This window comes from Sabethes cyaneus, chromosome 3 (assembly GCF_943734655.1).
Source record: "Sabethes cyaneus chromosome 3, idSabCyanKW18_F2, whole genome shotgun sequence".
NCBI lineage: Eukaryota > Metazoa > Arthropoda > Insecta > Diptera > Culicidae > Sabethes > Sabethes cyaneus.
In genome coordinates this window covers 55,860,949-55,886,390 of record NC_071355.1, presented here as the reverse complement: position 1 = coordinate 55,886,390, position 25,442 = coordinate 55,860,949, and positions in this window count along the sequence as shown.

Sequence of the window (25,442 nt, the reverse complement as noted above, 5' to 3'; positions counted from 1 at the left end):
ATTCTGGTAAAGTTATTTAAATAAGAGAATGAAAAGCAATTGTTCAGCAAGTTAATATTCACGAATTACAGCTTTATGATTAGATATCCTTGGACTCAACTTTGGGGATAAATTTACCTGCGTCAAAATGTGACAAGCAGCCTCTCTCCGCTTTTTTATTATTAGACACCAAATTTTTCCTGCAATTTTAATTAATTTTTTTAATTAGAATTAGTATCAAATTTAGAAATTCTTCATCGTTTTCAGTGAATTCCCGAGAACATAATTGTATCATTTCGAGCTAGTTTCTGAACGGTTAATGTAAAGTAATGAAGCAATTTATCACGTTGAATAGCGTTTCTCGTCGAAACAACGTCAACACTGCCGTCTGCTATGATATTGAATGGAATGTGCAATAACCATATTACAACTTAATATTGCTCCAGCGTATTTTGGCCTGAATTCCATTTTTACGCTCAACGCTTGCTTGCAGAGGCGTCATGAAATCCAATTCCGATGACGAAGAAAGTGTAAGGATGCGCTTTCGAATATGCTTTCGTAGCCTTCGAGCTCACTTTGACAGATGCACCAGTAACATGGTAAGGGTAACAGTGCTGAGAAACGCAAATATTTTTTGAGTTGAACCATCGTATTATTATATGATATTATTGTATAATGCTTATTCATATAACATCCATTATCATAAGTCGATAATATATTCAACATGCTGTGGTTTTTCGAACTGTGTCACTCCAGACTGAGCCTTCATGATATCTTACTACGTCAGGCCAGGCCAGGCCGGTTCTTCGCCGGTGCGTCTTGGCGCACAACCATCGGAAAGGAAAGGAGTGAGTGCAAAATGCAACATTAACAAACATTGCACACGAAGCCAAGACTCCCAATGCGATGATCATGTGCTGATGGCGATGCTGATGATGCTGTTGATGATGGGAAAATTTAATTTATCCTCGCAATTTTCTTCCACTGCAAGCACAGATTTTTCTTTCTCCGACCACGAAGATAACGAAGATGAAGACGACGGCCAAGACACCACAGGGAAAAGGATTACTTCTGTCCTGTGCTGGTTTGCAGTGTTCATCATCCTGTCCGGGGCTCGCTCGCGCGGCAGGAATGCAGACGCGGAAGAACACAACCACACCACGATGATTCGCCATCCATCAGCTGCGGGTGCCATGATGAGCAACGAGAGAACCATGCCGTCTTCAGACTGCACCGGCGATGGGTTCATACCGAGGTGGCTCGCATTTCCTTCGCCTCGCTGTCCGATGGTGGAAAAAAATTAATTGTGCGCTGCAATTAAAAATGTTGCTCATTTGAAACAAATTAAAAGTGGCGCAAATTGAATCGTCCACGGTAGAAAATATATTAAACGAAGAGAAAATTTGAATGTGTTTGAAGCACAATTTGAAGACTGTTGAATTAATGAGAATTGGAACGGGGGAAAAAAGAATATATTTACGCAAAACGAATTTCAAATAGCCTGAAAGCAATTTTGTGGTTAGTAGTTGAATAATTGCTTTTAAGTCTTAAGAGACAATCTTTTTGTACGGAAGCACTAATTGATTTCTTTTCCCGGCACAGCTTTGGCATTGCATAGCAAACCATCCTGGGGCATTCATTAGAATTGAAAAAGCGCAGCTTTTATTGTCAGATTTATCAAAATTAATATTATTGTGACCCATAAACATCGAGAACTTGAGCTACGACGGGTCAAGAAATACATCAACCCGCTAGCATATTTACAGCAGACGGTGGCAGTGATTTTATTTATTGTGACTTGTCAGACTGCAGATGGTGGAGCACATTCCGTCAGCGGTAAACACATGTATTCAAACCCGTGCCGTCGGTCGTCGTCGGAGTGCCTCACCAATCACAAGTGCCGGGCAAGATGTGTGTTTACACAGTAAGTAGCAGCTGTATAGAGTCTGAACGATGCCTGCCCTATCCTACCCTGCCGTTCGTTCGTTCGTCCTCGGCGGAACACTTTCAAAGACGGACCTGTTCAAATGAAAATAAATGCGATGAAAATGTGCGGAAGAAAAGTGACTAATGGAGTGATGGGGTCAGGACCCGAAACGAAGCGACGCTCTACATATGCTGGTTGTAGTCGTCCCGTGGCGCTGCTGCTGCTGAAAGGAAGCAAGGAAGAATGTGACGGAAAAGCATTCGAATGAAAACAAAACAGAACACATACGGAAGGAAAATTCTTTCTGCACTGGGAGTATGTGCTTGTTTCTGGCTGTTGGAAGGGCAGCTTCTGTTTCGCTTTCCAAACGAACGCCTCCAGAGGACGACGGATGTTAAGAGCCCTTCGCCGCATGTATCGTTTCGTAATAGCGGACTGAAGGAGCTTTCCGTTGTGGGTAGCAGACTTTATATCATACGTATTCAACAGTAACGTAGACGCCGACTTTCCGCAGAACTTTTTGAACCGCGGAATCCGCTGAATTCGGTCAGATTGCGAATGCGGTTTTTACTACTAGTTGCAAGCATAATCAATTTTTTGGTATTTTGAGTAGTTGAGGTAGTTTGTAAAGCATTTTGTAAAGCTTTGTTGTTAAAACGAAAATGTACAGCGGCATATAGATATTTTTCCAGGTTTCCCTTTTTAGACTGAATATCTTGGAATATTTGTTTAAATGAAACTTCTAGTAAAACTAATTACTTATGCTAATGCATGCAAATTTTGAATAATTTCGTGTTCTGAGTGTAAGCACATGTCTCGTTTTCTTGCTTATAGCGTTCAAAATTCATCTGTAGGCATTAGCGTGCCCAAACATGAACAAATGGTAGGGCATCTGACCTTTTAGAAAAATATTTGGCCTAGGAAGACGAAGTCATCGTAGGATGGCGAATCTATTATTACTTACAAGAAAAATACTGGCCGATTAGGTTAACGGGAAACTAGCAGTCATTAACTTTTCGTCGGAAAGCGCAACTTCAGAAGCAGTTTTTGGACCCAAAAGCGGGATTCTGTTTTTTAAAAATGTAAATACTGCATCCTTTCTGCCAATCTGAACACAGCGAATATATTTTTCTGAACAGAATTTGTGTTTCAAACAAAAAAACTGCTTTTGAAATTGAACCGAGCCGATGAACATCTCCAGCCTTTCGGGTGCTAAGCAAAGCAAAGCAAAGCCTAGGTGCTACATTCCGTTAACGAAACTTGACCTTCTGTTTTTATACGACAGACTTCGCAGCCAGCTGTTAGAGTGCAGGACAATTGCAGGGCCAGTTGCTACGATCCTATTGACTCTAACAGCTGAGATTCGAACATGCGACGACTGGCTTATTAGGCCAGCGTCATACCTCGTGGCCAACTGGGAGGCATCTTTCGGGTGCTACTGGATTTAAAATCAAAACGGAAATTGGACTAGAATTGAATGTCCTAAATTAGATTTGAAATTGAACTAATTCGTATTTGGAGCTTTGATATCGTTTTTTTCTTTTCGTTAATCTACTTTTTCGTTTAGGTTTCACTAGTTTTCTGGTATTCTCTTTCTTGTCTCGTTTTCCATCTTGGTTTTTCCCTTTTCTGTCGGCTGTTAGCTCTTTCTTTGTTCTTTTTATTTTCTGTTCCTGTCCCGATTTTCGCCGTTTTCATGAGATCTGCTCTGTTTTTCGTCTTTCTTCTTTCGTTTTCCCCGTTCAGAGCTTTACTTCAAATTGAACTAGAAATTTTACTTAAAATTCGACTGAAAAGTTAATTTGAATTTGAAGTAATTTGGACTGGAAGTAAAACTTGGAATTAGCTATGAAATAGGATTTAAAAATAGAACTTGCATTTGAAATTAAAATCGAGAAATGGAACTAAATCGAATTGGACTTGAGAATAGACTTGGAATTATGGCCTTGAAATCGTAGTTGAAATTGGACTTAAAGTCAGTATTAAAATTCAACTTAAAATCGATCCTAAAATTGCAATTAAATAAAATAAATTTGACATTAGACACTGAATTTGGACTAATTTGAACTAAATCTTTTACTTCAAGCCATAACCGGCCACGAGATTAGACACGAAGTGTTACTTGAAATGAAAATTGACATTATTCGTTTTATTTTCTCACACGTTTTGCCTCCTTTATATTCGGCTGTTTTTTTCAGTTCCGTTTTTCCATTTTTTTGTTCCGTTTTCCTTCTTTTCTTGGTTTTCTGTTTCCCTCGTTTTGCTTCCTTTTCCGGTGCTTCCTTTTTCATTGTTTCGCTTTCCTTCAGATCTTGTTCCATTGTTCGTTATTTTCAGTACTATTTCCAATCATTTCACTTCTATTTTTCGCTATTTTTCGTTTCCAGTTTTCGTATTTTACTAAGTATTTTTATCTTATTTTCTTATCGTTTTCCGTCTTCGTTGCCATTTTCCTCTTTTTTATGTTAATATTTTTTGAAACGATGGTTCTACAATTGATGAAGGGACGGTGGGGGAAAGTAATGCAATTTTTTTGGGAAAGGAGGGGAAAGAGCGGAAAGGAAGGGAGAGAGGTACTAGGTAGCTACGCCTAACAAGTTGTCGTCTTGACTCCTACCTTTTGTCCAATGCTGGAAGGTGCATGGGTCGAACCAATATTAATATTAATATTAATGCCTGACCACATTTCAAGGTCAAAGACTAAAAACACGAATTTGGTTTCTTTTTTATGCCCCATTTTTCTGTCTTCTCTGTCTTTCCATTCTGTTTTTGGGTATGAAATGGGGAAGGCAAATGAGGAAGCGTCCAACATAGGTCCAGCCATCCCAAGCCCCTACCTAGCGCCTCCACGTGGCCTTACCCGGTAATGCTCTATCGAGTAGCCAAGCTAGGAGGTGCGATGATGGGTAGTTTCCGACTGCCTGATCTCAAAATTGCGGGTTTGGATGACGACTGAGCCACACGACCTTGTTAGTAGGTAAGCTTAACATAAGTAATTTTAATGATTTGTTTCGTTTTAGCTCATGAAGCAAGCAGCTTCTACTGTACAGTGAAAACTCGGACCGAAAATAGTTTAAATAATGCTCATGGATAATGGAAGCACTCATGAAAACTCAAATGATGCAACTCTATTCCATTCGAAGGACTGCTGGTGAGATTGTTCTGTTTTTGTCTATATATCTTCATATAATGTATATTCATATAACACATATTTTATTACATTGCCATATACCATCATTTTCGTAAAGGGGAAGGAGCATCAGGGTATCGAATGCATCGAAGACTGGATGAGGGATGTGGTAACCAGCGCAAGTCATATAAGGTCGGAGAGGATTTTGACGCGCCCTTCTAGCACACAAATCATCACGCAAGATAAGTTTGCACGGTGAAGTTATGTATCTAGAAACCGGAAGTCTATACTGAAAAGAGTGTCTTATATTCCCGTGGAATCATATAAGCGACATTGCTTATAGATCCACCCAACCCCTTTTGGTCCTTCACGAACAGCATTGACAGGAAAGTTGCTAGGTAGATAAATTCGATTCTGCAGTAATTCTACTTGCATACAATGGGAAACCCTTGAGGTGATGGTGGTTACCCCCATACTTACATACATACATTTTTCTTTCTTCTCTGTCTTTTCATTCTGTTTTTCGTTCCGTTTTTCTCTTTCCTCTGCAGTTTTCTTTTTTTCGACATTCAACATTTGAAGAGAGATGAGAGTCCCGCTTTTCTTTTTTGTTCTTCCGTTTTACTCTTTTCTTTGGTTCATTTTTAATGTTATTATGTCCGTTTTCTCATTTTTCTCATATTTCTTCTTTCATTTCCCGTTTGACCTCATATCCTCGCGTCCTCTATCGGTTTTCGGTCTTTTTTCGTAATTCTTTTTTTCTCATTTCTGTTTCGTTTCGTTTCTAGATTTCTATTTCGTATTCCCTTTTTTGTCTCGTTTTACCCTTTTTCTCTTTCGTTTTCCTTTTTTCTGCCTACTATTTCTTTTTAGTTTGTCTTTTCTCTTCGGTCCTTGTCTCATATTTCGCCCTTTGCCTGGATTTTGAATTTCCTCTGCTCCGTTTTTCGTCTTTATTCTGCCGTTTTTCTCCGTTTTCAGTTTCTTTTCTCGTTTCTCGTTTTTTATCATTTTCTGTCTTGTTTGAAAGTTGTTCTTTTCTTTCGGTCCCGGTTCTCGCAATTTTTCGCTTTTGAGCTCCTTCTCTATCCCGTTTTTCGTTCATTTGTCGTTTGGTTTTTTGTTCATTTATTTCGTTGTATATGCTCTTATTATACCCTACTCTTCTTCCTTTTCTATCACGTCCAGTTTTTCTTTACCAAGGTTATCAGGTCTTCCGTTTGGATTGTTTTCTCTCCATTTCATTTTCTTTCCTGTCCCGTTTTTCCTTGTTTCCTGTTCTCGTTTTTCCATTCTCCCGTATTTTCTCCTTTTTTTTCTTTTCTTGATTTTTGCTCTCACTTTCCATCTGTTTTTCCTTCTCTTATGTTCTTGTTTTATGCCCCGTATTTCATGTTTCATTGTTTCTTCGTTTTCTGTTCCATTTTTCAGTCCTGTTTCCTCATGCTTTAAACTCGTTTTTTTATTTTTCCCCGTTGTTGGTTTATTCTATTTTCTTTTCCTTTTTTACGTTCCAAGTTTTCGTATTTTTTCAACTCTGTAAGTCCTTGCCTTCTCATTGTTCGTCTTCATCTGTGCCGTTTTCCTCATTTTGATATATTTTGTTTTCTGTCTTTAATCTGTTTTTGCGTCCTTTATTCCCTTTCCTGTACGGACTCCCTATTTTATCGTCCGTTTTTTGTTATTTTCTCCCGCTTTCCCCGTCCCTTTTTTTCCGTTTGTTTTCTGTCATTGTCTGTCCCGTTTTTTTTCCTTTTTGTCGGTGTCGTTCGCCTGTTTCGCTCTTCCTCTTATTATCTTGCTTTTCCTCACTTTACCTTTTCTATCACGTTCAGTTTTTCTTTTACATTTTATCTCTTTTTCTCCTATTTTCATTTCTCCGTTTTATTCTCCTTTCTGCTCCGTTTTTTTCTTTTTCTGCTTTCGTTTCTCAATTCTCCTGTTCTCGTTTTCTCATTTTTCTATTCCTCGTTTTCTATCCCGCTTTTTGTCCCGTTTTATCCCATTTTCTTTCTAGCTCACTTTCATTTTTTTCTCATTTTCTCTAACCTTCTTCTTTCTTTTTCTTAACTCGTTTATTTGGTTTGGCTCGTTCCTGATCTTCTTTCTTTTCTTTTACTTTTTTTTCTTTGGCGTTCTTCATCTATTTTCTATTCAGTTTCTTGGTTTTTGCCTCGTTCACCCTCTTTTTCTCTCCTCTCCTCTCCTCTTCTCTTTTTCTTTTCTTATTTTCCACTCTTTCACTCTCTTTTTACGTTCCGGTTTCTCTTCCATTCTGTCACGTTTCATCTGTCGCTTTTTTCCATGTTAGTTTTTATTCATTATCCACTGGAACGTTTTTCTTTTTTTTTGTAACCCGATTGTCACTTTTTGTCACGTTATCTTTCGTATGCTTTTTCGGCTCAATTTTCATTTATTTATTACTTTTTCCGGAGAGGAAGTGAAGACGGACTATAACTAGATCCATCATTAATTCTTCTGAGAATTAGCTTTGCGATTATTTGCATAAGAAACTGTTTGCTGTGCATTGTTTAGTTCATAAGATATGAGTTTTGAATTAGGTAAAAAATCGAGTTTTCCAGTTATAACTTAGGAGCAAAAAAAAAATTTATCATGAAAATTTTATCATTAGAAGACTAGAAATTGACCAACAATTCAAAAATTAAAAAAATCATTTTCCGACTTTTCTTTGGAATTTACCATCACTTAACTTAAAATTGCAGTTAAAAATAAAAATGAATTGGTTCCCAATTGGTCATGAAACTTGACTTGAAACTATACTTGAAATTGGATTTAAAGCAGGAATTAACATTGAATATAAATTGGATTTAAATTGCACTTAAAATTAGCGTTGAAATTGGGTATGAAATTAGAATTGAATTTGAACTTAAACTAGACTTTGAACTTAATACGAGTTAGAGAAAAAGTTTTCCGTTTTATAACTTTTATTTAGTTGAAACTGAACTTGAAATTTAAATTATAACTCAAATTGAAATTGGACTTAACCGGAACTATTTTCACGGAATTATCGCAAAACCAATGATCAATTAATTTAAAATCCTCTGGGTTACAGAAGTTATTCAATTTTACATTTAATTTTACAGAGAACGTGCTTGCCCAGTCAGCACCAACTCGTATATCAATGTACGAAAATTATCGTAAATATCTCTTAACAACTTCGCATTCGTAAATAAAGCCTAATAAAGCGCGCACAAGTTGATATTCTATCGTTTATAATGCTAGTAGCTGACAAACACACGATTTTCAGCACAAAGTTGAATAACTGCATGTAACTGGTCGCGCTTAATCGGATCTTATCGTATTGAAATACCTATATAAGTACATCGCTCAAAATTATTCCTCAGTACGTATATCGCCTCCAATAGTACGGATGCGACAGTCTCAATGATCGTCTCTTGTAGCAGCGGTTCAGAATTAATTTCAAACTTTTATTTAGTGTGCACTCAGTCTGTATGTCCGGGCACTGCTCGACTCTGCGTACTCTATTGCTCTCCGTGTTAGTGCATTATCTGCCATCGTTGGTCTCGTCGATCGACCGTATCGTATGCTACTTTGGAGCCAATGTTGTAAATCGAGCGAGAAGCTAACGATGCCTACTCTCGCACAAGAGAGTATGAGAAGCATAGTGTTTACCGCTTACGTCACTCACGCAAGCATAAGAGACACAACCGCCGTTGCCGTCTTACTGCATAGTCCACTCGCGAGGAAAACAACTCGTGAGTAACCAGCTGCCTGTGAGGGCCAGCGGTGCACTGGGATACAGATTTTGCATTATTTTTTCTCTTCCTCTTCATATTCGTTTTCGACTCTACTCACGGTTAAGAGTATGAGCTCTCGCGAATGATCGGTATCAGCCGCTCGAGTTGCAATGACGATCGAGAGTGACGACCGTGGCTGTTAGCTAAATTTACACTCTCAAAAACTCGTGGCAGTGCATGAATAAATAAGAGCCAGTATCCGAAACAGATGCTTATGTCGGCATGTTCGTTAGAGCTAGTACGCGTGTGTGTCGGCTCATTACCATCGTGTTTTGATGACCACAAATTCGCTAGTGAATATGACGTAATCGCATAAGATGTTCAGTGATGGAGTCCATTTGGGGTTCTCACCTGGTGTTGTTGAACAGGACCGCACTTGCCTGGGTAACGGCAAACGCTCGCTGATAAGCAGTGGTTGGTTGACAGCTCTTCGAAAACCTCCGAGAGGTTCATTAAAGCATGGTGCCGAATGCTTACCTCCTTACGCTTGAGATGGGTTTCTATGGGACGCTTTCGTTTGAAATGGGTTTCCACGAGGACAGCGATGTCGACCTCCTTCGCGTTGAGAAAGTCGAGCAGCTCGATATGTGTGTTCCTTAGCGAACAAGCGTTCTAAGCGTGGAGGGAACCTCACGGTTCTTATCTGCTAACTATGGAGACTACAGCTTGAAGCTGCTCAGCTAGGGTCTTGCCAGGATACTGCCCAAGTAACAATTTGGGTTTTATTACACCCTTATGATGGAATTTAAGGCCAAAATTGGTCATGAAAACCGCCCTGAGAGTACAATAAAACTTACATTGTTGTTTGGGTGGACGCTAACCTTCGAGTTGAATTGAGTTGAGTAGAGTTGAATTGAGATGAGTTGGATTGAGATGAGTTGGACAAGCTCTGTCGTCATGAGCCCAAGCCCAAGCCCAAGCGACAGTCAAGGTTCAAACCCAAAATCAGATCCAAGCCCAGGCCCAAATCTAAGCTCAAATCTAGATCAAAGCCCAAGTCTGAACTCAAGCCCAAAGTCAGATCCAAACCCAAATCTAGATTCAAATCCAAGTTCAGACTCAAGCCCAAGTCCAGCTCCCCGGCCAAATCCAGATCCATGCAAAAGCAAATAAGATGGACTCAGAATGAACTTTTATTTTTTCTTACTCTCATTACCTACAAGTCTGGTATTTATTACGCTCAAGTGATTGTCGTTTGTGTATGTATCCGCTACTTTCTTAGTGGAAATCTGGAACCAGTCTGGAAATCTAGATCCACTTTAGAAGCTAAAAGCTTAGAAGCGAACCAGCCGCTGGATAAAAGACTCTGAATTAAGATTTTAATTCTAATTCGAACTCTATTAGAAGCTGCTAAACTTTTATACAAGTAGTGAGCATCTTCGAGTAGCTCTGCCAACAATCGCGAACATCACAGCGTTACTCGCAAATACCGTTTTATTGAACGTCAATTGCTGACTGGTAAACTTTGACGAAAAGTTACGAAAACAAAGCACACTAGACATAATGTATACAACATTGAAAATCGCAGGTACTACGAATTCCCGTGTCTTTCACTAGATAGATGAGGTCCTACCTCACCGGATGCATTTTATTCGTCAAGATCAATCCGGAAGAATTGGATTTGTTTTACAATTCTTCGGGGGTTCCTCGAGGAAGTAACTTAGGACCTTTGCTTTTCACGCTATTCATCAATGAGCTCACTGTATTGCGATGTACAATAAACAGGAACCTTCTAAAGGATTCTGAAGGGTTAATGTGTGCTGAAGTCTCATTTCAAACTTGTTATAGTAAAAAATGGCAGGTGAGAATCGAACCCATGTTTTACGATTTTCGGTGAAGTGTGATACCTTTACACCACCGCTGCACCCTTGTATTGGGTGCTGTAATACATAGTTTTGTTGCGTGTTTCTAACTTTACAACTCTCCACACACTTACGCTTACAATATTGTAAAAATTTACATAAGCGAGAAGCATTCCAGTTCAGATAATCAACTAAAAAATAATTAATCCATTAGAAGCTCGTGTTGAACACGAACCGAATGAATAAAATATCCTTCGAATGTTTAAAAAAATTGAAATTTTAAAGGAATATGCACATGTGTTCTTACTTACCACAAAATTGTCCATCACAGTATATCCCCGAATAGAATAAATCTTATATTTCCACTGAAAAACAAATAAATTAAAATTTCACTTTCGTTTTCACGAACAAGATGCCTAAGCCCGCTGAGGCACTAACAACACGAAGGATTCTCTTCTTGCCAGAACCACTTGATTATAACCGTCGGCAGTAAATATCAATTTTCACTTGTTATCACTCCGTCTCGAAGGTTCCTGCTAACAATCAGTTATAAAAACAAAACAAAACAAAAGAATAACACTTCTCCTTCACTCTCTCTCGCTCCTCTTCTGATGAAAAACGTTCAGCTTGGCGGTTGGGTAAACTTTAGCGAACCCGCGCGTTCTCAAGTTTCACCTGCAGCAAGCAGTCGGGCCCAACGCAATCGGTTTCAAAATTTAGAAGATCCCCAAATTCCCCGATGGCGTTCAATTGGGAGCAGGCAACAACACACCGCTGGTCGCTGCCATGGGTCATCGGGCCGTGAAACTTTACTGGCTTCCTCCGCTAATGGTCGAGTCCTTCCCGGAAAGAATAAAAAGGGCAGGGAAAAAATTAAATCATTTGAAAACACGTTCACGTTTTCTGCACTAAATCCTGGTGCGGGCGATGGTGGCGTTGGTGGTGGTGGCGGCAATGACGGACACCGGAAAGGGAATTGGTATTCCGTTGGAGTCTCGACACCTGGCGCTAATGGTGGCAATCAGTGTTTATTTATGGCTTTTAATTTGAAGCTCTTTACAGCGCGCGTCCTGTTTGGCGTTGAAATACTATCTGCGTGTTTGTGTACAAATACGCCGCCGGTGGATCGCTGAAAGGAGAAAAAACGTTTCATTTTTCAATTAACCATCAAGATCGGATGGAATCACGCTTTCGAGCCGGTAAAACATTAATCAATTGGACAACACTCACTGGTTTCATTTCAATATGAAATTGCACGGAAAGGGAATGAGACAGAAATTAGGGATTTGTAGTGACGTCGCCCGTTGCGCCAGGACTTTGATTTTGTTGTTCGAACCGTTCGAACGTCCCACGCTATTAGATAAACTTCCTGATTTCGAATCAAATGTCCTTTTGTCCTAAGCTGGCGCTCAGTTTTGTGAATCATACAATGCCAATTAGCAACGTACTGCTTTAAATAAGTTTCCGCTCATCTAATCCTCATCAGAATGACAAAGGAAAAGAAACAAACTTTTAATGGCCAGGTCTCGGCACTAGTGGCATAGAAGCTTTCTCCTCGTTAAAACCAGCGCCAGTCAATGATTTGTACATTTTTCTAGGTTGTAAAATAAAACTTTTTTTTTCCTAGAAGAAAGACCGAAACGAAGCGCGAAACCACTTGCTAAAACTGGAATACACCGAATATAAGTTTCATTAGGTGCAAAGTTTTCCGGTGAAAAGGGCAGTACCATAAAAACCCGGAATAAAGTTGGTTCAAGTGAATGCGGCCGCGTTAAACGATTCGCTTCTTTGGCAGATTGTACAACTGTCATTGCGTTATTTTGTTCCTCCCTCAAGCCTTATTTGCAGTTTGGAAAGTTGGACTCGCATTGTTGCCTTAATCACTTGGTTTTGTGTTTTTTTTTGCATTATAACTGCAAGTACAGGTAAATTGAAAACCTGAATTAATTTATCTAGTGTTGAAAGGAGATTTTGTGACATTTTTGCAGTTTTTAAACAATTATAGGAAATTATTTTTAGTAATAAGCAAGCAATTTGTTTATTGTGCTGGCACAAAAGCATAAAGTTTGTGAAAGTGATAGTTTTTCGTTGTTTAATTTACACTATTTTGTATTTTAAGTACGTTATTTTCATATGTTGCCCCACCTGGTCCATAGAATTTTTAATAACTGCATTGAATTTCCAAATGTCTCGGCATTTGCCTGGTGTCCGACTTGATGTAAGTTTCATTATTCATCCCAAATTATTATTTTCGATTCTATCTTTCGAAGTAGGACTACTTCTTACTAAAAAGGTAGCAGAGATTAGGGTTATTCCAAAAATTCAAAAATTGCGAATATCAAGAAAAAATGATAGACTTTGTGAGCTAATAACTTAGCGGTTTCCTGGTCAATTTTGAATATTTTTGCACCGATCGGAAAATCTTTTATACGTCGGCCCAATAAAGAGAACTTTTTATTTTGAGGTGCGCGCTTTTGAAAAATTAAAAATAATAAATCATTGCCTAACTAGACATCCTCGCAGCGTGATTGGTTGGAAAAGACGTCTCAGTCAATTCTCAATACATTTCTGAGATACAAATCTGAATTGACAGTTTTGCCAACCTTCTCTACGAATATACTAGATTATAAATTTGCTAACCATTTTTCCAAATAACAGAAAATATTGAGTAATGTCTAACTTCTCGAAGATAGTTGGAATAACCATTGATAATTGAATATCATTTTCGAACGGCTTGATACAATTCACTAATTCCTGAAAGCTAGAGGAAAATATGTCGTTTAATTCCACTAGAAATAATTTATTTAATTTATTTATTAATTAATAATTTATACAATATTTTTTTTTATATTTTTTAATACAAAGGTCGCATACAAAATTTATATACCAATGTGTTTATTCTGAAAAGAATGGTTTTTGATAATTAATAAAACACTGTTACGAATGCTTGGGTTTATTTTTGGTTCTCTTTAGCAGCGAAATGGCATGGATGTTTGGCAATACAACACCTTCGGCAATGGCAACCCCATTAAAAAGGCAAAGCCTTCGGCATAACCATCTTTTAAAACATTTCTTTATCGACAGACTTTGCAGCCGGTTATTGTAGTAGAGGGCAATTACGGGACTAGTGCCATGATCCTACGAACTCTAGCAGCACCGATCGGCCGGGATTCAACCTGCAGCGTACCTCGAAGCCAACTGGGCGGTTAAAAAAATGTTTGTTCAATTGTTTGTCGTTACGGATGACCAGCTATAAATGACATAGGATGATTCAAGGCTTCTCGTTGTTACGACCGACGTAATCTGCCAGTTCCAAATGCTTTATTAGTACCAATGCGTTCAACGTAATTTTTCTTTCGCACAACTTGCCGAAAGTTAGAGAACAGCACGATTTGTAGTTTTTTCGGTACGATCCATCCGGGACGGCCTACTTTCGTCTTCTTTCTCCTTTGGTTGATTTTTACTGGTTTTCGTCCCTATTCTAATGATTTATGTTGATTTGCTCCACAGTAACAAATAGCACTGCGGAGAAGTAATCCTTGTTTTATTCCTACACATTTCTGGCACAATTTGAGTCCGTCCCATTTTTCAAGTTTTGCTATTCCATAACTTACGCAGCCGAACCTTTTCATCGATTGTTGATTTGTTGGGCCAAAGGCCGTAATTTACAAACATTGTTTCAATTATTAGAGGTTTTTGATAAAATACTCAACACTTACGTTGAACACCGTTCATAAAAGTTTGTACAGTCATATGCGTTACCTTTTTCTTATTTTTTCTTCCTTAGCATCTCCTTTACCATCTCCTTAAAAAAAATTAACTTTCTCCTTAGTCATGCTGATTAGCATAGCTCCTACGCTGATAGATCAACAACGATAAATTAGCAGCTGTTCACAGCACACTGCATTAAAACCAAAGAAATCAAGCGAAACTGGGCACTGTTTTCATTGACTGCATTGAAAAGTGAGTTCGATCGTGTTGGTAACTCTAACTTATTAGTTAAAATTCAAAGTAGTAGCATTGAACGCCACAGAAATTCGTGAACGTAGGTGGAAGTGGATCGGACACACCTTGAGGAAAGGAGCGAACGAGGTTTGCAGAGCAGCACTCGACTGGAATCCACAAGGACAGCGTAGAAGAGGCAGACCCGGAGGCTCATGGCGACGGAGCTTAGCCAACGACATCCAGGCTGTAGACGAGAACCTGTCCTGGCGACAGGTAAAAGCCATGGCGGGTAACCGTCAGCAGTGGAGATCTCTGATTTCATCCCTTTGTTCTGCCGGACCGGCGGACATGGACACATAAGTAAGTAAGTAAGTAAGCATTGAACGTTCACTTACCTACTAATGAGCTACTAGCATTGTAGCCTTGTAACTACAAAAGATACAGCAAAACTTCATTCAGCAAAATTGTAGATAATAACTAATTCTTCAAATGTCCCATATAAAACTTTGTCAAATTTTGTCAAATTTTGAGACGGTATTGTCACATGAATGTGAATTGAGTCAAAGTGATCGAACCATCCCTGATCACTAACACTTATAAGCAATAGTAACTGCCTTAGAATAAGAGATGGCGTTAGTAGTATCACTATTTGCTGTGAATTCTGATTGCTGTTTCAACTCGCTGGAACAGCCAACATTTGTTTCCAATGCTGTAGAGCAGCCTCCCCTCTGCCTCCCAGTTAGCGTCAAGGTATGACGTTGGCCTAATAAGCCAGTCGTCGTATGTTCGAATCCCGGCTGGGAGAGGCTATTAGAGTCAATAGGATCGTAGCAACTGGCTCTGCAATTGTCCTGTACTCTAACAGCTGGCTGCAAAGTCTGTCGTATAAAAACAGAAGGTCAAGTTTCGATAACAGAATGCAGCACCTAGCTTTGCTTTGCTTTGCTGTACAGCAGCTATAGGTTAGAATCGCTACACCTCGAGTTGTCGAGTTGTGAGTGTGTGTGTGTCATCTATTTGCCCCCGGATCGTCGTAGCGATATTAGCAACATTCATGAGCACGTGGACTCTATCGGTGCTGTTGTCTCTACCTTGGAACTCAGTGATTATGGTTTCAAATTTGGGGGCTGTAATCAGCCTCAGCTTCGGTGGTGTAAGTCAAATGACGGAGCATTTCAGGTCGACTCCCCACCAGTTCTACACTCATCGACGGGTTTGCCCTCAAGGGCCAACAGAAACGCTCGACGTCTTAATTTGGTCTTATCGAACGATGCCGCAACATACGTCTGCACCGTTTCGTAAGCAATTAAGTCCATTCTGCTTTGGACGTTCTGTTGAATCTCCCAACACCGATCATTTTTGAGAATGCTTTCGGAAATGATGAAGGTACACCGGATTTCTAAGAGTCGATTATGACTTTGTCGATGTCGACTGTAGAATTTAATATTCTTGTTTTAATTTGCTGTCAATCTGTTAAAAGTAGAACCGATTTTGTAATCTTTCCAACGTTTCGACTATGTATTTCAGTCTTCTTCAGGGATTGAATACTGTCTGCTCTTTGTCAAGTAACTGTGTCTCGTAGAAATTACGACTGCGGGCTAGAGCTTTACGAAGCTACTATCGGAATCGTTCTCACAAAAGACAAAACAGAAATTCAGCAGTGCAAGACTACAAGAAACTCAACAGATTTCTGCACTAACGATATGTTCTCCGTACGTATGCATCTCTGTGCGGGAATCCAGAAAAAGCCTTTTTCTATCAGTTTTTAGACAAATGAAGGGGATTTTACCCTACTTTTCTCGACATGGAGAGCTTATTTAAACTTTATTTTTCCTTAACGTCACGAGCCAAGAGCGATAACTTTGTAAGGAAAGGTCCTGGAGTGTTGCAATCTTCCGCGAAAACGTGTATTTTGAGTCTTTCAATAATCGCTTAGAACCATATATTCTTGTAAAATGCAACCAACATATGCTAAGTATGAAAAACTAATTTTTAAAGAATTTCCAATGAAAATGCTCTATAGTTCTCATTTCTTTGGCAAAGTTATTTGCCTTTATATCTTATATAACTTTGCCGAAGAAACTATGTGTCTATATACTAACACAAAAGAATGAACGGGTATCGAGCCTATAGCGAACGCAAAACACATAAAACAGATGCTTGCCGTACTCTCTTTTGGGTGGTTGGGGACAACCGGAACCCATACAAGTTTATAGTACTTGACTTGAGCTTCAAGATGAAGCACTGATTTCATAAATCCACTTGCCTCATTTCACCCCATAGACTCGTGAAGCTATGGAAATTTAAAGCTTTTTTTTCCTTTCCTGTAGGGCCATATCACAGCTGCGTCCATTGATAAGGACTATTGTTGTATGACCCATATTTGATTTGGTGCTAGTCAAATATCCTGTCACAATTAAGGTGTGAAGGACAATGGTTGATATAGTACACGATCCCAGTTAGGCTCGACTCGTTTTATAAAGTCTAATACCCTGCCAGGATCGCTTTGCCAAATATCGTGGGGCTCTAATAATCCCTTTCCAAATATTGACATTCTTTGATTTATCATTTAGTGTCATTTTTCTCAATTTTATTTAGGTAATATCTGCTCGGGCAGTGACCAGTCAACAGACCAGTAATTACCCGAGGGCCTTTAATAAGATAATAATTTAATAATAATTTAATAAGATCCGGGCTTTTGCTGTACTTGGTCTTATGAATCTTTTTGCCTGTCTGGATGTACCGTGGCGTTCCAATTTGATTCTACCATGGACGTTTTCCATGTTCTTATTTCGGTCCTTAGAGCACACTCCGGGACTCCGGAAATGGTTTCGGACCAATAAAATTTGATGCAGAACCTTCTCTAGCTAGCCTGTCAGTTTTTTCGTTTCCTTCAATACCGCAATAGCCGGGCACCCAGTATGAAGCTACTTCGTTCCTACTGGCCAATTTTCTAAGAGAAAGAATGCATTCTATGCTTCAATTTACATGTAAAAGCTTTAGGCGCATTCAGAGCTGATAAATTTAAAGCTTGAATATATTATAACATAGAAAGTAAAAGTCCCAGAGATTTGCGGACTTCTGCAAAAACGTGTATTTTGAGTGAATCTATAATTTCTTAGGACAATGTGTTCTTGTAAAATGCAACTAACAAAAGCTACGAATGAAAAACTAATTTTTAAAGAAATTTCAAAGAATATGCCCTATAGTTCAATACTAGATAAAGATAGAAATTTTATTTCTTCAGCAAAGTTGCAAGCTTTTACATTATTTACAAGTTTGCCGTAGAAACTATGTCTATATTTCGTAACACAAAAGAGTTATTTTTTTATTTTCATTATAGTAAGCGACTCCTAACTTTTGACAGTTTTACATTAAGGGAGATATTTATACGAACAAAAGTGCGGAAGACCATAAATGATAAAATGAAAGCAAAAGACGCTAGGAAAAAAGTTCCACTTTTCGCCCTTTTGGACCACTGTGCACTGATCGCTGTCGGCTACTTGGAATTGATACCTTACCCCTTCTCTTTCTAAGTTCTCCCACTAAGGACTCCCACTTCAGGAGCTTCAGAGAGAGTTATACGTCAACGCAACTGTTTACACCTTGCAGCTTGTAGTGAACAATACGGACAAAATGTGCCAATCCGTGCCATTCCCAACAAACGTTTTCGTTGTATAATAGCTTATGAAGCGCTATTACCCGATAATTATCTATACAGTAGTTGAATAAACTACTATTCAACAAAAAATGGTTGGGATTGCCAATACTTTCAATCTCGATTACAGCATTTTTGATTTTAACGTCATATTGCATGTTTTTTATATCCGTGTGTTCGTTTCTTTCTTTAGGATATAATATTGTCAGATGAATTTTTATGCAACAAATAACTAAATAAGTAAATATGCAAACCTTCTACTATACCCAGTCCTGTAGTCCTTGAGTTCTGTAGACTTCGCTAAAATTTTACCTCGTCGATCGTTACGCTAGCTTATCTGGTGCCATCTTATAAATAAAGGTCATTATCTGTTAAATACTGAGACGAGACGTGGAGACGTGTTAACTCGTAGCAGATTTTTAGACCATTTTAGACCAACCGCTGATTGGCCGAATTGGAATGCTTTGCATGCATGAAAAAACTCAAAAAGGACACTCAGTAGTGTTGTCAAGAACAACATATTCATAATTTTTGCGAAAACTGATAGGTATCGTGGAAAAAGTGTCGAAAGTTTGCTGAAAAGAATACAAAGAAGCCAGTTGTCAGGTCCTGTCCTAGGTTAAATACAGAAAATTCGTACACTGAAGAAAACAGTAATAACAACAAGCCAGTTGGACGGAATGAAAACCAGCCTACTGGTGCACTATGGGCCAGAAATTAAAATTTCGGGACAAGTATATTTGTGGTTAAACGGCATGTTTCAGCTTAATGTGGTCTTCGGCAACTTTTTGAATAAAAAAATGATACATATTTTGAAGGAGTCGTCCAATATTTAGGTGTTACTTTAACAACAATTTAAGTAATAACTTTTTGAGTAAATTTTTTTTCACTTTTTTGGTTTCAAAATATTAAAAATAAACCAAAATACAACCTAAAAACAGTTATATCTTATTAATTAATGCATATAAAGCAAAAAAGTGTTCAGGAAAAATATTCCTCTTTTATGCCCAAAATATTTTCTAGAACATCATATTGAGCAGTCTGTTGAAATAAACATGTTACAAGAAGAAATGTGATTTGAGGGGTCGTTTATAAACAAAGGTCTATTACTGAAAATGGGTAAAAGGTAGAAGTTTGATATCTTCAGAAAAAATACTTGAAATTGGTTTATCTTTAATATTTTGAAACCAAAAAGGTGAAAAAAAGTTTATTGAAAAAGTTATTATTTAAATTGTTGTTTAAGTAACGCTTAAATATTGGATGACCCCTTCAAAATATGCATCAATTTTTTATTCAAAAAGTTGCCGAAGATCACATTGAGCTGATACATGCCGTTTAACTGCAATTATTTTTGTCCCGAAATTTTAATTTCTGGCCCATAGTGTGGTGAAGGCTGAATAATTAATATGAATGTGGCGTAAATACTAGAAGAATGCGTCATCGTCAGACGATAGCTGAAGAGTAGTAGGCTGAAACGTTACGCGATATATTCATCAGTTTCATTATTTCACCGAAAATTTTCAACTAAACCTGAAGATAGTGATTTTGCGGTGACTTAAATCAAAGAACACTGAAGAAAAGTCAGAATATTTTAAAAGCCATTTTTGTGAGAGAACTATTAACTTACTTTTCAGATTTAAATTGATTCTTTTCAGTGAGTTACCAAAAAGAATCTATTTAAATCTGATAAGAAACACAAAAACATTGAAATAATCCAAAAGAAAACTGAAGAAATAAATGTTCCAAATATACTCTCCCAAAACAAGTTTAGTTTTTCCTCTAGAAACCGGTGATTAGAAGGTTTTCTGAGCCATGCCTTCCACCTCAATGATTATGGTCTTAGTGCGATGGTGTCGAATGTGTAAAAGTACAGGTAAATTGTTAATATTTAAGGCGGGATTTCTACTTGGGCATGGTCAAAAGTACTCGTTTTTGGCAGCATGGGTAGTTGTTTTCGGCAAAACCAAATATTTTACTTCTGAAACAACAAGTTTACTGCCAGGCCGAAAAATACAACTCTAAAAATACAATGAAATAACTATTACAGTAATGTTCCGATTTTGTTAGCTCCCAATTTTATCTACCCCCGATTTTATCAGCCTTTTATCCCGATTTTGACAACCTATAAATTTTGCTTAACTTTTGTGCTTTTAAACATGATTTATAATACTTTTTAGCCTGCTTGGCACTATTCTGATTCTCTGGGGAGAGTTTTGGAATAAAATGATGCCTTCTTGCAAGTTATTCTGGGTCAAAATTAGGGTATTTTTATATTAAAAGCTCTATAGTTCCTAAACAATCAAAGATAGAGGTATATAGTGTTCAGCAATGTTGTATATTTTTACTATTTGTACAACTTTGTAAAACAAGAAAAAGTCATACAACAACTACAAAAACAGCTAAAAGAGAAAAACTGATTTTAACGATTTTTCATTTATGAGAAATAGAATTTTTCTATCTTTGCTGAAGAAATAGAAGGTTACTGTCTTCAGCAAAATTTCTCGTAATAATACGCTGTAAAACTTTGCAGAACACAGTAATGTGTTATATTGAAACTGAAGAAAAATAAATTTTTATTGCACTTTTAGGGGGATTAATTAAAATTTGAATTCCGCTGGACGATAGAACTTTTAATTCTAAGAAACTCTTCCAAAGATTCCATAAACCAAAAACCAATTTTTCCCGCTCAAAGCTCAAAGCCAAACAGGTTCTGGGCCAGTGTGCTGCGCCCGGTCCATTGAGCCTTCGGTTGACCAATTGAGGGTTAAAACTTAATTTTTAGTAGAAGTCTTCGATATTGCAAGGTCTGAAGTCTTAAATTTTGAAAAAATATTCGACTTTTTTTTTACCGATTCTGTCAGTTTCCCCATTTTGTCAGCCCAAAATTCAACATGAGGCTGACAAAATCGGAACTTTACTGTATTGCTGGTATAAATGTTCTAAGTGACCGCTATTTTGTTATATTCATAAATAGCTTGAATTTTTTTAAAAGATGAATTTACTATTTTCACAGTAAAAATTTGTAAAAAAAATCATGAAATAGTAAACAAAATAATTTTTGATTAATATTTTTTTTATAGACGCTTGAACCCATTTCATGGTGGTCATTCGCGTCTTTTTGATTCATTTGATAAACTATCTGTATCTGTAATAATCTGATAGTTTGGAAGAGTTTCAAAAGATAGCAGGTACAGTTTTTATGAGTACTTGAAGGTCATTCTCAATTGCGCTTTTTTCCACAGCTAGTCGTACGGTGAGTTTATGAATTCAGAGCAAATTCGAAACAATTTGGAAATGTGTGGGTTTTTCTGTAAAGCAATAAAAATAACAAATCAATAAACAATGAAAAGAGTAACAAGCGCTTAAAAAAATTAAAACTATTCGGTAAAGATTGGTTTACAATCCCAGTTCAAATCAAGAATAATTCAATCTAAAAATATTACTAAATCCATTACTCTTTATCCATCTGCACAGTACAAAAGTTTCAGAGAATTACGAAGCTGTTGCTTTCTTGCATAAAATCAATTTGAATCCCATTTTGGATCTGTTAATTTTCTGCACTGCTGGCAACTTTAATTGAATATTGGATAACGAAATAATTCAAACTGATTGAAACGAGTGCATCTCTCTACTCAATTTTATGTATGCCGGCAGGCACTAGCGCAGCAGCTTTTTGCATCCAATACAGAGATGGTCCCTTCTATTAGTTGAAATAGATTTTAGTTATAGGTAAAATGTTATAGTTGTTGGGAAGATAAATCATCAAGCCTTGGTTTAAAGCCATAACCGTTGCATAAAAAATTCACAGAACGCTGTGAATCAGCTATAAATTAAACGCCGCATAGAATGAATACTGCTGGTTTAACCGCTTTAAGAGTCAGGAAGATATATTTGAATTCGTTGAAAAATTAGTACAACTCAGTCTACATTGTTTCTGGAAAAGTAAGTTGCTGATTTTAGATGTTGATTCAGTAAATATTTAATTTCGCATTCCACCCACTTTAGCTACTCATAGTAACGCTGAAACTCGCGAAATAAAGCACTATTTATGAGCTTCCATTTCAGTACACGAATTGTTTCAATGTTAACACTAAAATAATGCATTGAATGAAGCCATCGTCATCAGTTAGTTCTAATTACCCCTACTAAACTGTTATCTAATTTCTGTTTCCATTTTTTCTATGTTTCAAACCAAAATTTTACATTCGCAATCAAACTCTTAACCACCCTCAAAGTGCTGTCAACTGCTCTGAAGTACTAACGAAATCGGAAACCTCAATTTTCAAGCAATGATATAACATTATCAAACCACTGCAATCATTCATCGATCAGTGAAACCCTCAATACACTCAAAATGTCCTGTAAAAAAATTCTTTTTTTACATTTCCATCTGTTCGGACACATTGCTGCCGAGGGGTACACACCTGAAAGGCAACACAACACCGTTACGGAGTGGAAAACCAACCGCACAAGTAGGTACCTATGCCTCGTTCGTTGCACCGCACAGGCACCGGTTTCGTCTCTTCGTCGTTCGAACAACCTATAGAACTAAACCGTCCGATTTTCGAAACCACGAGAAGGACACTCCGGCGAACCGAAGCAAACACGCACGTTTCACGGCTGACGGACACGCGATTGTAGGCACACAGTACACGGCTGCACCGATGTACTACCCCCCGGGGGTCGGTCGGTCGGTCTATCGAGGGTGACGATAGTAGCTTTCGCAACGTAACTTGTCGACTAGCGCCAAACGACTGGCTCGATAATCTTTTGCACTGGCTGGCCTTTGTAGTACAATGCAAAGATAGCGGTTTTCTGCTCTGTTTTGTTCGCAAAATCACAAAACTTGCGTCCCCGGGACCCCAGCAAGCCCTCAACGGGATTACTCCTAAAAACGGAACCGGTGTCACGGGTTTGCAACGGTCAGGCGCATAGTTGCAGTTCGAATCGGCTGAGCCTTCGGCTGTTGCCGTAGCGTCACGCGAGAGCGACCTGTTGCACGATGTTTCACGTGCAACGTCACGCTTACCCATCCCAGCGTAGAGGAAATTGTGAGAATGTTGCAGCGGAGAGAAGACTTTTCTCACCTCTCCTAATTCAGCAATTATGGAAGTGAGTTCCTCGCCGTTAAACGAAGCTCCAGAACCGAAATGTTACGAAGTTGGAACTCTCCAGCATCCGGCAACGGCATCGAATGATAAAATATCCTGTCATCGTCGTTCTGGTGGGTAACATCGATCCAAGCAGAAGATCTGTCCAAGTCGTTCACCAGGCTTTTCTGCGTACGCGTCAGTAGCGAACCCTTTGTGTGTGCTTCCACTCGAATAGAAAAAATGGGTGGATGAGGGGTTCTGTGACTCAACAAGTAGGTACGAATTCGCGGACGACTAGCCGTACGCTGACTACGGGGACGAGCTGCTATTTACTGTTCTCCTTTCGAAAGGATTTCTTCACCTTGCCCGAGGGAGTGCTTACTGAAGATTGTGGTTGTGACCCTGTTCTGTTATAATTGCTTTGCGGAACCGGCGCGCGGGTTGCTGTACGACTCCAAACCGGGCGGACGGTTATATCATGTGGGTTTTTATTGCCATGGCAGCAAATCTTTGCATTAGCTTATCATAGCGAATTCCACATGCTAGTCGCGTTCGTTCGAATTCGAGAGGACTGTTGTCGCCGGAGTGTTCGGGATAAACATCTCACCCTCAAGTAGCTCGACTGTTCAAGCTAGGCGGAATGGCGAACAGAAAAATACGATGATGGAAAACATGTTTTCGAACTCTCTTAGAACGGAAAAACATCCCTAACCTAGCTAACAAGGAATGAATGATTTTCTTATACTGACTTGGTTATTATCTTGACTTTTGCATAAGCACTTCGATATCGTACGATAGGACATTAATATATTTGTTATGACATCACAGAATAAGTCACGTCCAACAAAAAGCAAACACGACAACCTTTGTCTCAATCTTTTAAGCTGTAATTACGCGGCTTCAGCTGTTCATCAACAATAGTTTAACTTATAAATTTGTATAAACAATCAATCAGGATCATCTTACACAACTCTTTTCTGTTTCTGAAACCTACTTAAGAGATAATGAGAGCGCATTAATAAGTATCAAACACTTTTTTTTGGATTATTGAACCTTACTTCGAGTACTTGACGACAAAATCTTGAACTTATTAGTAGCTTAGCATGTATTGTAATGGCTAGAAACAGTCATTTAATCATTATACTTTTTCCGTCCCTTCTGGATCTCCGATCAACTACTTCATTGCTAGACCAAACTCCTGTTTTTAGTCTTTGACCTTGAAATGCGGTCAGGCATTAATATTAATATTTTTTTGAAACGATGGTTCTACAATTGATGGAGGGACGGTAGGGGAAAGCAATGAAAATTTTTTTTTGGGGTGGAGGGGAAAGAGAGGGAAGGTGAGGGGAGGGGCGTTGGTAGCTAGGCTTAACAAGTAGTCGTTGTGGACCCTACCTTTTGTCCAATGCTGGAAGGTGCATGGGTCGAACCAAGCTATAATCTAAGATTATTACCGGATTTTATTACTTTCCCCTACCGTCCCTCCATCAATTGTAGAACCATCGTTTCTAAAAAATATTAATACTTCATTGCTACCCAACGGGGTATCATACTGACAGTTCCCATATATAAAAAGCGTACCTCGAAATGCTGGTTCCTGGTTCCGCTACTAACCTTTGCGTGTGGGATATAACTTGAAATGATAACATTGCATGAATTTTCATGCAATACGAGTGTAAATTACTTTTAGTATACTATTTAGAAATTATTATTTCACTCAAGACTTGTAAGTAAGAGATTGTTTTGTTACATACGCTGGTTCCGCTGGTACTACAAAAAATTTCCACTCGGTTTGTTTACGTTCGCATATTTGCCCTTTATTGGATTCGGTAAAATTTATTTGTTTGCTTTCACGACTTTCATCTTTTTAACATAATTATAAACAAATACAACCAAGAATAAAAGCTATCGATTCACAATCAGCAAGATAAATGTGAAATTGTATGATACGCTCATTTCAAATGTAACGCAAGATGAGCATTTGCTTCCATAATTGATGCTACAAAAGTGAACGTTTTCCTATAGAAATAATGAATCACTAATTATGGACGGCCTAAAAACGCGATTGCACCGCCGCTCACAACACTGGTAGCAGTTACGGGAAACATGCCCTGAATTGTCATTATGTT